Below are 13076 nucleotides of genomic sequence, written 5' to 3' on the forward strand. Positions count from 1 at the left end.
AGCTAGTTTGAAATGATAGTTACTAGATATCCAGTCCAAAGGGCAAGTTATCTTGTATTGTATAAAGAAATAATAACTTACTTGTATATATTGATGTATATACTTTATTTTATATATATATATATATATATATAAATATATATATATATAAACTTGTCTGATAGTACTAATATTGATAATAGTTCTGAAAATTTAGTTTCAGTATTTATAAATCACTAAAAGGAAAATCAATAGCAGTAAATTCTTTGTTCTACTAATAAGAAGTCAGTGATAGAGATATAGAGCGATAATACATTTTGCCCCAGTGAATTTGCCAGCACATAAAGTTGAGAATAACAGCTAGTGAAGGCATGATTCTTTGGTCACCTACTTTAGAGGAAAAAAAGAAATATCTGGAGAACTTATGCTCACCTGGGAAACTTGCTCTCATCAGCTAATTTTGAGAACAGGAAAAAGGAAATTGTGTCCCAGGCAGCTTGACGTGAGACAATGGGGCAGCCTCCTTATTGCTTAAACATACAGCATTGTGCAGAGCCTTCCACACTTTACCTCACACAAAAAGCAAAACCAGCCTCAAAGACCTGTGAAGATATTGCACAAGGAGGATTTATTGAGCTTCATTACATCTTGAAAGGATTAGTTGCACCTGCACATAAAGAATCTCAATCCATTCAGATAAATAATGCTGAAGGCGCCTTCTTTATTATACTTCCTTAAAGGGGGATACGTGACTGATGCTTGCGAGGAGTTTGCAGCTCTCCAGGTTAGCTGCTAAGGAGCAAGGCTGCCATCTTCTGGTCAACGAGACTGAGAGCATGCAGAAGTTTTTGCCTTGGACTCGTTAGTAAACAAAGTTATTAGACAAAGACCTTCAGTCCTTTGAAGCTGAATTACGGAATTGTTGAAAACATTATTTCCTCCTTAGGATTTCATTTCACTCTCAATTGCATAAAATGAAGTAAAAATGCACTCTATAAAGTTGGAAGAAGGCGGGGGTAAGGAAAACAAAGAGATGTGTTTTTTTGACAGAGAACATTAACAGAGAAGTTCTAATTTTACAGTTAAAAGAGTTTCTTTTTTTCTAACTAGTTATTTATACTTTCCAGTAAAAGCCCTCAGGTAAATTAGCTATTTAACAATCTGGAAATTTTGGATACTTAAAACATAATGTTCTCTACTCAAGGACATTAATATCAACATTGAGAATTAGAGCAGGCATATATCAAAATATAACAAAGCATAATAGCTGTATTAAGTATTTAATACAGTATTTTTATGTTCAAGTATTTCAATAACTTCTTTATTTAATTTAAAACATCACTCACTTACGCAAGGTAACTTTATACTTTTCTTCCATTTTCTGACCTGAATATTAACAATATGTTTTAAATATCCATATTTTTGTTTGTTTTTAAATCATTGCATTGAAAGTATTCTATTTGGTCTACGAAATGTACTTTGTTCCTAACTACAATTACTAATTCCAGAGTCCCCGCTTAACTAGTGTTTCACATCAATTCTCCATGAAACGAAACCGTGAGAGACACAGCCAAACACTTCCCAGGTCTCCCTGGAAGGAGGTGTTCCCCCACACGCCAGCTTCCTATCTCTTCAGGGATTCATCAGCTGCATTTACTGACTCTTCCACCTGTTTCGGTTCCCGTCGGCCCACTGCCAATGACGGGTACATAGTGGAATATAAAGACCAGCCATTTGGGCCTCATTTTGAAAGGATTAGTTGCACCTGCACATAAAGAATCATCTCATGGACCATCTTAGCTCCAGAGCAACTTGTGGAGTTGACTTCTGGCGACCTTCGTAGCTTGAGTTCAGTTGTTGCCCAATCCTGCTTCCTCACCCTCCCTTCCTCAGGTGTTAATCCCAATGTCAGTCCCTAATAAGCATCTTGCAAGCTAACGCCAACTTAGAGGTTGCTTCCAGGGGAATCTAAACAGCAACTCAAGCCGGAGAGCCTCACTGTGACCACTTGCTTCATTTTGTCCTCTTCTATGGGAAAAAAAAAACCCCAGAAAAACAAAAAAAAACTTTATTTTTTAATTTAATAAAAAACTATCTCTTATTAAATCATATCAAATACATAATATATTCTTAGATAACTAAAATACTATAAGATACATGGTTTTGGACCATTACATCTATTTTATATAATTGAAATGTTTTTGTATGTGTATGTATTGACATATCGATTTAAATTGGAAAGCCTAGACAGTTCATTGGATCAATGTTTTAAATTCTAGCTGGCTTAGCTATAGAATATGGATACTTATTCTAAAATATGCATTTTAAGGTAATATATGCCATAGGACCCATGTGCCCTTAATAATTTGAGATAATTGGTTGATCTGAAATATTTTATTTTTGCAAGCTGACATGGTATATTCAGTACCTCCAGTTTAAAAAAGACAAGTATTAGGGGTTTCAGATGGAAGGAAAATGCCCTCTAGTGGTACATCTTAATAAAATAAATTTTATTTTAAATCATTAAATTCAATACCTTGTTTAACAAAATGTTAAGTGCCTGCTCTGTGCTAGGTGCTGTGCTAGCCCCAGGATACAATTATTAATAAAACTTAAAAAAGTAAAAAACCTCTTGTAATGTGCACTCTAGTGAGAGACATACTTTAAAAAATAAATTAATAAAAATAATTGCATATTTAGCGAATAAGATGAAGGGGACAAACACTAGTCTGAGATAGAGAGTAGCAGGAGGGAACTTGCTTTATCACAATATTCCACTTCTCCATTTGCAGAAAACTTCAACCTTCTAATTCATATTTAGTGGACTAAGGATGGCCGTCATTGTTGCTGTTGCTTTGTTTTAAACATTTGAGGCATGCGAGTGTACTAAACTAGAATCTCAAATTCAAAAGGGGATTCAGCTAAATCAATTTTCTAGAGATATCCTAGAATACTAATTCATATACTCAATATCTAAAATTTTATATAGCAATTTTTCAGGTTTTACAAAATAACAAAGACGTAAGAGGAAATTTATTGTATCACTGGTAGAAGGGATTCACAGACACATAATAATTTAGAGACTTCTTCCCTAAAAATAATAACTTACAGAAACTCCCATTAATATTATTAGATGAGCATTGGGAAAAAACAAAACAAAACAAAACTTCAAGATCCTTCAAGATCCCACTGCTTTGATCACTGATGTTCCCTGGCCTTTTTGAATTTTGTTACAGGGTCAGACCACTCACAAAATATAACTAAAAATGGGTCAAATACCTTAAGGTAAAATGCAAAACTATACAAGTCCTAGAAGATAACATAGGAGAAAATCTAGATGACTTTGGGTTTTGTGATGATTTTTTAGATAAAATACCAATGACAGGATCTATGAAAGAAATAATTGTTTAATGAGATTCATTAAAGTTTTTTGCTTTGTTAAAGACAATGTTAAGCAAATAAAAATGCAAGCCACAGATTGGGAGAAAATATTCGAAAACACATATATCTGGTAAAGGACTGCTCTCCAAAATACACAAAGAATTATTAAAACTTAACCATTAGAAAACAAACAACCAATTAAAAAGTGAGCCTAAAACCTTAATAGACACCTCACCAAACAAGTTACACAAAGGCAAGTAAGCATACAAAAAAATGCTCCAAGTCATATATCATCAGGGAAATGCAAATTAAAAGTGCAGTGAGATACTACTACACACCTATTAGGATGGCCAAAGTCCAGATACTGACAACATCACATCCTGTTAAGGATGTGGAGCAACAGAGACTCATTCATTGCTGGTTGAATGCAAAATAGTACAGCTATTTTGGAAGAAAGTTTAGGTTTTTTTACAAAACTAACCATACTCTTACCATATGATTCAACAATTGTGCTACTTGGTATTTACTCAAAGGAGTTAAAAATTTATGTCTATACAAATGCCTGCACACAGATGTTTATGGTATCTTTATTAATAATTAGCAAAACTTGAAAACAAAGATGTCTTTCAGCAGATGAATGGATAAACATAGTACATTTAGAAAATGGAATATTATTCAGTGCTAAAAATGAATGGGCTATCAAGCCCTGAAAAGACATGGAGAAACCTGAAATGCATATTACTAAGTGAAAGTAGCCAATCTAAACAGGATCCATACTGTGTGATTCTGACTATATAGGACATTCTGGAAAAGACAAAACCAGAGACAGTAAGAAGATTGGTGGTTGCCATCTTTTGGGAAGATATAAGGATGAACTGATGAGCACAGGTTTTTAAAAGAGTTAAAATACTCTGTATGATATTACAGTGATGGATATACTAGGTCAGACAATTAAATTCGAGAACTCATTCTAAAAAAAGTGCTACATACCTCATTGCTGAACACCCCGTCCAGTGTGGCTAGTCCAACGGGCCAGAGTGGGGGCGACGGAGGGTTAAGAACAGACAGGCAAAGAAGTGCCTGAAAGCGGGGGCTAGGTAAACAGCTGTCTCCTGATGGGAGGACAGTGACCCCGTCTAGCAGCCGGGCTTTACTTATATAGTCTTGCTTATGCCGGATCAAGGAAGGGGCGAAAATGGCCTCAGGCAGAGGATCTTCTGTGCCTCAGCTGCAGGAAGTTTGCAACCAATGTTGCAACAAATGTATCGGGCCCAGGATGTTTTATCACCAGTGTACTGAAACCACCTCCGTATGCTGAGATGCTGTGTCAGCCTTGCAAAAACACAACCAGAGATTGTGCCTTGCACCAGCCTCTCCTTTACAGCTCCGAAAGGTGAAGGTGGTCTTGGTCTCCGGCATGTCCCCCTTTTCTTTTTTGTAAATGCAGCTGATGCACATCTGTGGCTATTTGGATGAGTTCCCCACGGAGCCCTCGGCAGACTGGCAAGTAATTATGGCCAGCATAGCTAGGAACATGTGGTCAGGGGTTGGGGGTTTGTTCTGGTGCTGTAGCATCGCTGTAGCCCTTCCGGTCAACTTTTTTACTTGTCCCCAGGTCGGGTGATCGACCTCCCATGTCTGTCTGGTGTGAGGGATCCTGGTTTTTTTCAGTCAGTTGCAGGCATTTGAACCTGTTGGTAAACTTGAGCTGCATAGGTTAATTGATTGTCTTAATCAGCGAAGGCACTCGTCCCTGTCAACATTTCAAAGGAAATGGGAACCTGGTGTTGCTCATTTCTCCTAGTCTGGTCCGTGGCCCCATCATGCCATTCTGACTTAATTAGTAAATAATCCCCACCTGAGAGGCATGCCTTCCCCAACATTCCCCAATCGGCTGGGGCTAGGGCATCAGTGGAAATGGACTCTACCAAAGAAAGAGTAAGCAGTGTCGTCGGCACATACATTTGAGTAGCTATCCTTAACTCCTTCAACAATTTGAACTGAAGGGACTCATGACGTCTGATAACCTGCCCTAGGTTAGTAGGGTCAGGAACCTCAGATACTGGGAAACACATGTGAAAACCCGTAATCATCCCCTCGTTCCTCAGCTGCTAGTACGCTTGCTGGAGAGGAGTGACCCGCGGCCCCACGATCTGTCATGAAGGTGCAGAAGACGGTTGTTTGAGCCGTGTCCCACTTCCTGTTGTTCCCATCCCTGGCCCATGTGCAGCAACCGCAGCCCTATGTAGTGGATGGCCACCATGGTGGAGGAGGTGGCCCCGCAATTCCCCAAGTTTCTTTTAATGACATCTTATGCACGAAAGCGCTGAATAGCTTTTTCTTCCACTCATCGTCCTCTTTATTGGAATCCTCGCCTTCCCTTTTTTGTTCATCCTGCCTTGCCTCTCTCTCTAGCTGTTCTTCCTGTTCAGGGGATAACTGGCCATCCCCTGACTCTCCTGCCCTAGGCAGGAGGCGGGGGTAGCCCTCAAGTGTGGTAGGGCTCCCTGGCAACGAGGACATGCAGTCTAGGTTGCGCTTGGCCAGATTAGTGGGATCTAAGCATTTTTTAATTAATTTCCAGAGAGTGAATGTATATACACCAACAAATGTTGAGGCCCCTCCTGGGTGTACCACTCCCTCAAGTCTCTTTTAACCTTATGTCAGATTTAAATATCTATGGTCCCTTCCTCTGGGAACCAGGGGCATGTCTCTTGGATAAAACCCAGGAATTTAATGTTTTGCTGGGCACTTTATACCCTCTGTTTTTTAGCAGTGACTGCAACACTTGCAAATACAGAGTACGATCTCGAGATCCTGAATTCCCCATATTAACCTACTTTTTTTTTTAAGGTAGATGGAATTACTGCATTCCATCTACCTTAAAAGTTCTGTACATCGGCGGAAGCTTCCCTGTCAAACGGTCCTCTCCTCTGTGGATTCGGAGTTCCCCTTTACTCAGTCCCTGTTTGGGCGCCACTTGCCACGATCAGTGTGGCTAGTAGATTGGGCCTGAGTGGGGGTGATGGAGGATTAAGAAAAGACAGGCAAAGGAATACTTGAAAGCAGGGGCTAGGTAGACAGCTGTCTTCTGATGGGAGGGCAGTGAGCTTGGTTTACTTATATAGCCTTGCTTATGTTGGGGGCAAGGAAGGGGAGGAAATGGCCTTGGGCAGAGGATATTCTGTGTGTCAGCTGCAGGATGTTTGCAACTAATGTTGCAACAAATGTATGGACCCAGGATGTTTTATCACTAGTGTACCGAAACCACCTCCATATGTTGAAATGCTGTGTCAGCCTTGCAAAAACACAGCCAGAGAGTGTGCCTTGCACCAACCTCTCCTTTACAGCTCCGGAAGGTGGTGTTGGTCTCCGGCAGCTGAAGGGGAGTATTTAGAAGTCATTTTTTAAATACTCCCTTTGGAAACCTATGCACTGACGCCAGTGCCTAGTCCACCCTTCAAAGCAATTTGGAACTCTTTTTCTAGAATGGTCATCAGAGCTGTCGTATTACTCTTGATGTCCTGAATGTCATCAAAATGTCTTCCTTTCAATAGTTCCTTTATCTTTGAATAAAAAAAGAAGTCACTAGGGGCCAGATCAGGTGAGCAGGGGGGCTGTTCCAATACAGTTCTTTGTTTACTGGCTAAAAACTCCCTCACAGACAGTGCCATGTGAGCTGGTACATTGTAGTGATGCAAGAGCCATGAATTGTTGGTGAAAAGTCCAGGTCATCTAACTTTCTCGCACAGCCTTTTCAGCATTTCCAAATAGTAAACTTGTTTAACTGTTTGTCCACTTGGTACAAATTCATAATGGATAATCTCTCTGATATCAAAAAAGGTTAGCAGTAGCATTGAAACAATTTCACAAACTTAATTGTCTCGCCTCATATATCATTGTAATTTGTCCAAACCCACGAAATGTATAACACCAAGAGTGACCTTCAATATAAATTATGGACTTTGGGTGGTAATGATGTGTCACTATTGGTTCATTAATTATAACAAAGGTAGCACTATAGTGAGAAATGTGATAACAGGGGAGGCTATGCATGTTTGGAGACAGGGGATATATGGGAAATCTCTTTACCTTTCTCTCAAAATTGCTGTGAATCTAAAACTGAACCAAAAAAAAAAAAGAAGAAAAGAAAATGAAGTCTTTAAGAAAACTAATACAAACAAATCACAATGATTTAGGATCATTTTGGCTGGATTTAGGTTGTTAACACCTTGGAACTTCCTCATCAATGTTAAGTTAGCAAGACCTAATTTTATGTCTTTCCTCACAAATGTGATCTCAGTATCCAGCCCAGTGCCTGACCCAGGATCGAGAGCAGTTAATAAATAAGTGATTGATCAATCAAAGAAAATGAATGGGGAAAGAGTTTATTATTACATCAAAAAAGTAATTGATGATCTTTATTTTTGGAACATATTTATCCACCATGTAGTGTATTGTGCATATTTCCTAATATGTGTTGCTCTTTTCCCAGCTGCTCTGAACAAGAGCACTGCTGTTTTTCAATGATTCACAAAGGATGCTAGGCCATTCCTAATTTCCTACTTTATAAAGCATTCAAGTAAGCACAGAATTCTGGTATTAGTTTAGATAAATAAATAATTCATGGTACACATTATTATAGGTGAAAATCAAAGAAAGTGTGACATATAGGGACTGACAAACTAGAAATATGAGTGCAAAAACATGGAATGAATCATGTATGGTCATTTCATTCTATAATTTATTTTCCCCCTCAGGATTTAGATAATCATATTTAGGAACTAAATATTGTAGCAGGACTCTGACTAACAGAGCTGCATGCAGAGAGTAGTTTGTCACTAATCATGGAGAAAATTATTCTATGTACACACCCACTAAAATAGCATATCCAGCCACTCAATATTTTTTCTTTGTTTCTGCAGAGAAAAAAGACATGGTCCTAAGCTTTTCAAAGAAATTATGGACAACTTATTATAAAAAGAAGGTAGGTGATAGCTTAAGCCAGCCACTAATGGAAAACCTAACTCCTGCCATAATGAGTTTTAATGAGGAGCAATGGTTTTAACAAGCTTGAAAGCCTAAGAACATTAACATCTCCAAACTTCAGGTTAGAAACCTAATGAATAAATTGCTAAATATCAAGGAAATAATCATCTTGATACATTTCCTCACACAACTACTTGTTAAGAAATTGGAATTACTTAAATTTAGTCTGAAGTAAATTAAAATACTTGAGTTTATTATTCTTTCCTTTCATGCCCAAAACTGGGGAGGACAACTTCACATTGAGAAAGATGCCCTCCATAACTTAATAATCTGGATACTTATTTATATATGAACACTTTTTTATGATTCTTTTCTTGTCATTCTATTAAATAAACTTTTGTGTGTTGTTTCACTTGAGCATGTTTCTCTAAGTGTTGTCTGTCGACCCCTTGGGAATCCCAAACCCCATTCACAAGATCCATAAGATCAAAACTCTATTAATAATAATATTAATGTGTTATTTGCCTTTTCACTCTAGTTGGCTCATAAGTGTATAGTGAAGTTTTTCAGAGAGAAATAGAAGAATCTAGCCATTTTCTACTGTTAGACATTATAGAAATTTGATAAAAGTTAAAATAATGCCAATGAAATTGAATCTGCCAAACCTGAGTAAGTTTGGAAGTGAATTCACAACAAGACCCACCATGAAGTCTCGCTGCCACCACCACCTTGGTGCTGCCGTTGTGAGAGCCACAGGACTTCCAACCCACTGAAATGAAGAGATAGTATATGGATGTTATTTTAAGCCACAAATTTTTGGTAATTTGCTGCAGCAATAATAGAAAACTAATACAAAAGATAACTAGTCCCATATTTTTTATCTGTAAAAATATGCATTCAACAAATATTTACAAAAGAATAGTAATGAGGTGTTTGGAAGTAAGCCTTTTCTAGTCCTCTCGGTAAAGAGAGCATATGCTCTTTGATATAATATGCACAATATAATATTATATAGACTGGCATTTTGTAAATATATTTTATGGCATAGGAAATGTAAAGATGATGCTCTTTGCTTGTGGAAAGATAAATTAAGTTTTAGTTTTATTCATATTAAAAGGTGCTGTGAGGAATATGTCTAGTGGTTTAACAAATATTCTGATCAGAATCTCAGTGACATTGCTGAGCAGACTATATAAAATGACTTTTTAAAAAACTAACATTTATTCTAGCATCCTTGCTTAAAAGATTTCTCTCACATTCTCACATCACAGAGGTAAGATTATGAGAAGCAGAAAAAGATACTGCTTATATTAACAAATTAGAAAATACTGTTTATAAACAAAAGCAAGTTCCATGTGTGAAGAACTAAATATTAAACTTAAATTCAAACAGTAAAGACTAGCTAACTAACTAACTAACTGAATAAATAAATAAAGCATGAGTAGGGTTTTAAAAGATCATTTTGTATTTTAATAAAGAGAAAAACTACTTGGAGTCCATCTTATGCCAAAGCTAAAAACAAAGTAGAAATAGTGTATATAGTTAACTACTCTTTACTCACAGAATCCTCAAAGGTTGTAATATAGGCATTGGACACAATTTTCAGTATGGACTGAGTGGGATCCCGAAATTTATACAATCAGGAAGGATCCTCTTTAGAAAAAATGCCTCAAAGTGACAACCCCCTCTCCCAATCCGCCCTCCCACTCCCCCCACCCAATATCATACAAATCTATTACAATTCCATTGACTTCACTCCCACACTATACTCCACACCTGAAACTAATTATATATATATATATGTATAATAAGGGTGAAGGAAAAATAAAATAATAGTATAATTAAAAAAGTATAATGCAGATATCGAATTATAATATACACTTGAAAAAATATATATCCATAGTGTAATGCTATTTTAGAGGAAAAACATGGATTTATGCATAAAAAAACAGATTAGAATAAAAAAAGGCCACAAAATTATAAATATAAAATTAAATAAGAAAGTAAATATTTATTTAGAATGGGAAAGGAATTGCAATAAATAAACCACTTTTAAACCTGCAAATAACACAAAATTATGAAATCCAGTAAACTAATGTTTTATTAATTGACTGCCTGGCATACTTCTCCTTGTTTTATTATTAAGAGGTTATTTGAGCAAAACTGTTTGAATTGGGTAGAACCAAACTAGAAGTGGTTAGGAGTGCTCCCACAACACGAGTTGGGGAAAGATTTATATACAGATATTGTGGAAAAAAAGAAAATAAATTATTTAAATGGCTATAGCTTAAAGCCTAGTTGGCTGTTTGTGATTGTTTATCCATAGCATTTTGATTTCATAACCATGAGGCATTTACAAGACTTAGATTTTGGTTTGTTTATATAGGTTGCCATGGCATTATTGCCACTTGAGCCTAATGGCTTCCTTGTTTCAATAACTGAACAATTCCCTCATTTTGCTCTCATACATGAGAGATTGACCAAAAATTTAGTATTGGTGCCACTCTCAGTCACCATCAGAGTTAACTTGCTCTTGTCTCATTGTGCAACTCATAGCCTATGATGTCACATCCATGAAAAGGTTATTTTCACTGTTTAACTCGTTTCTCTTTCTTCAAGTCTAGTGAGACCATACAACATGATGCTGATGGCTGTGAACATGCATTTAAGATCTCCAAGTGAACACTGTGTACCTGGGAGACTGCAGTGATGACTAGGAGGGCGATAATGCCAGGAGACTGACGTACACTCGTTAGCCAGGGCCCCCATGAACCAGGCCAGTTGGTGTCAAATAAACCAGAGAATGTAGCTGAAGGGGCATTAGCCTGTTTTGGTCAAGTGCCTATTTGTTAATTTCTTATATTTGCTACAATACCAGAGGTGTTGATCCATGTATAGCAAGAGCTGTTTGATATGGCACAGGCTCCTCCTTGCTCAGCCAATAAGTAATCTAAACCAGTTTTACAGAGGGTGCCAAAAAATGTATTTACATCTTAAGAAAGAAAAAAAAACTATTAAAATTGTAATACTCAATATATACCGATAACAAAAGATGAATACAAATCATATTTGACTTCTGTAATAAAAAGAGGTGCTCAAAGGTGGTCGCCATCAATGTCCAGACACTTCTGATTATGGCAAATTACAACTTGAGCGACGTTGACCAGTGTCCACTTGTATACATATTTTTTGGCACCCCAAGTATTATCTAAAACCACCTTAGCAAGTCTAGGGGCTTTTTATTAGAAGTGTATCTAGGTCTGACACACTTGTCTCTTTTCTTTTTAATAAAGAAAATTGTATTTACTTAGAAGCATTCAGAATGCCAGCAAAACGGCTCCGATTATTTTTTGCGATTACAGAGTGGTATTCAGTTACCAGAACAATGACTTCATATAAGCTGCATCCGAGACAACTGAAGATGAAAAAACTACCATCCCCGTATATAACTAGTTTGCGCTGTGCACCAATAAGAACCTGCTTTAAATTTCTATGCTAACTGACAACCTCCACACTATACCAGGCAAGGTTAGTGGCTACTGAAAACACCACCAGCACAGGGCTATCTAAAAGCACATAGTAGTGTGTTAGCTATACAAAAAAAGACACTGTGCAGTTTAAAAACATGTATTATACAGACTTACATCTCATCTTTTTTCTTTAAAAAGAGTGAGTTGTGTCCTGGGAAGTGGGATTAAATGCTTTATAGGCGAGAAAAAATAAACTGAGCTACAACCAACTTATTCATCATCATCATTTTCTTATTCTTCTTCATCTTTTCGTCTTCCTCCTCACCCTCTTCTTTTTCTTGCTCTTTTCAGCCTTCACAACCCCCCATTTTTGCCACATTCGTCTTTCCTTTAGCTCTGTATGCAGCAATATCCTTTCCGTATTTTTTCTTCTTTCCATAAGGCTGCTTGTCACCTGCAGCAGTGTCATTCCCCATCTATCCCAGCTCCTTTCGCAACATCACCCATGGATAGGCCAGGAGGCTCTCCTTTGATTTTTGGGAGATGCTCAGAACAAAACAAGAAAAAGGCTGAAGGAGGCCTTCAGGGTGCACTAGGATTCTTGAACTTCTTCTTTGTTTCCCCTTTAGGAGGCATATGGTTTTCATTTCTCTTGATATCGGGCCTTGTCCACCGTTGCCAGGTCATCCATTTTCCTTTTCCCTTTACCAGACACGGTCTTCCACCTCTCCGAGCACTTCTTAGAAATTTCTAAGAAGTGCTCGGAGAGGTGGGAGACCTCTAAGAAAACTCTAAGAAATTGATTGAAGGAATTGGGTGCTTCTTCTTGTGCTCCTCCTGGCAGGTGTGCACAAAGACTGCGTATGATAACAGTTTGCCTCTCGGGTCTCCTTTGCCCACGTTTGATGATTTCCCCTCAGCGAGCACAGTCCCCGGTGTGGGTGGTCGCACTCACCTGGCGCTGTCTCCATGGAGTTCAATGTGCTGCAATGGCTGTGAGAGCCAGAGCCATACGCAGCCTCCTCGCTCTCTCGTCTCTCTTCTGACACACTTCTAATAATGCCTTTTTCCTACACTGCTGGTTTTATTTTGATTGCTTTAGATTAATTTGGTTGCATTTCTTACATTTTGATTGTTTTTGGGGGTAACAGGAATTTTTAGTGTACATCATAGTATCTGTCAATTAACAAAAGCGTCAAATAAACCAGAACACACTACCTAGTACAAGTGACCAGCGCTTTAACAAGAAATCTAAAA

General features: G+C 37.7%; 1 pseudogene; it reads right to left on the bottom strand.

Moving 5' to 3' along the window:
- Positions 1 to 12147: 12147 nt before the first annotated feature.
- LOC109374122 (high mobility group protein B1 pseudogene) lies at positions 12148 to 12734 on the bottom strand (annotated as a pseudogene).
- Between the last annotated feature and the right edge of the window lie 342 nt (positions 12735 to 13076).

Source organism: Hipposideros armiger, unplaced genomic scaffold, assembly GCF_001890085.2.
Source record: "Hipposideros armiger isolate ML-2016 unplaced genomic scaffold, ASM189008v1 scaffold_791, whole genome shotgun sequence".
Taxonomy (NCBI): Eukaryota; Metazoa; Chordata; class Mammalia; order Chiroptera; family Hipposideridae; genus Hipposideros; species Hipposideros armiger.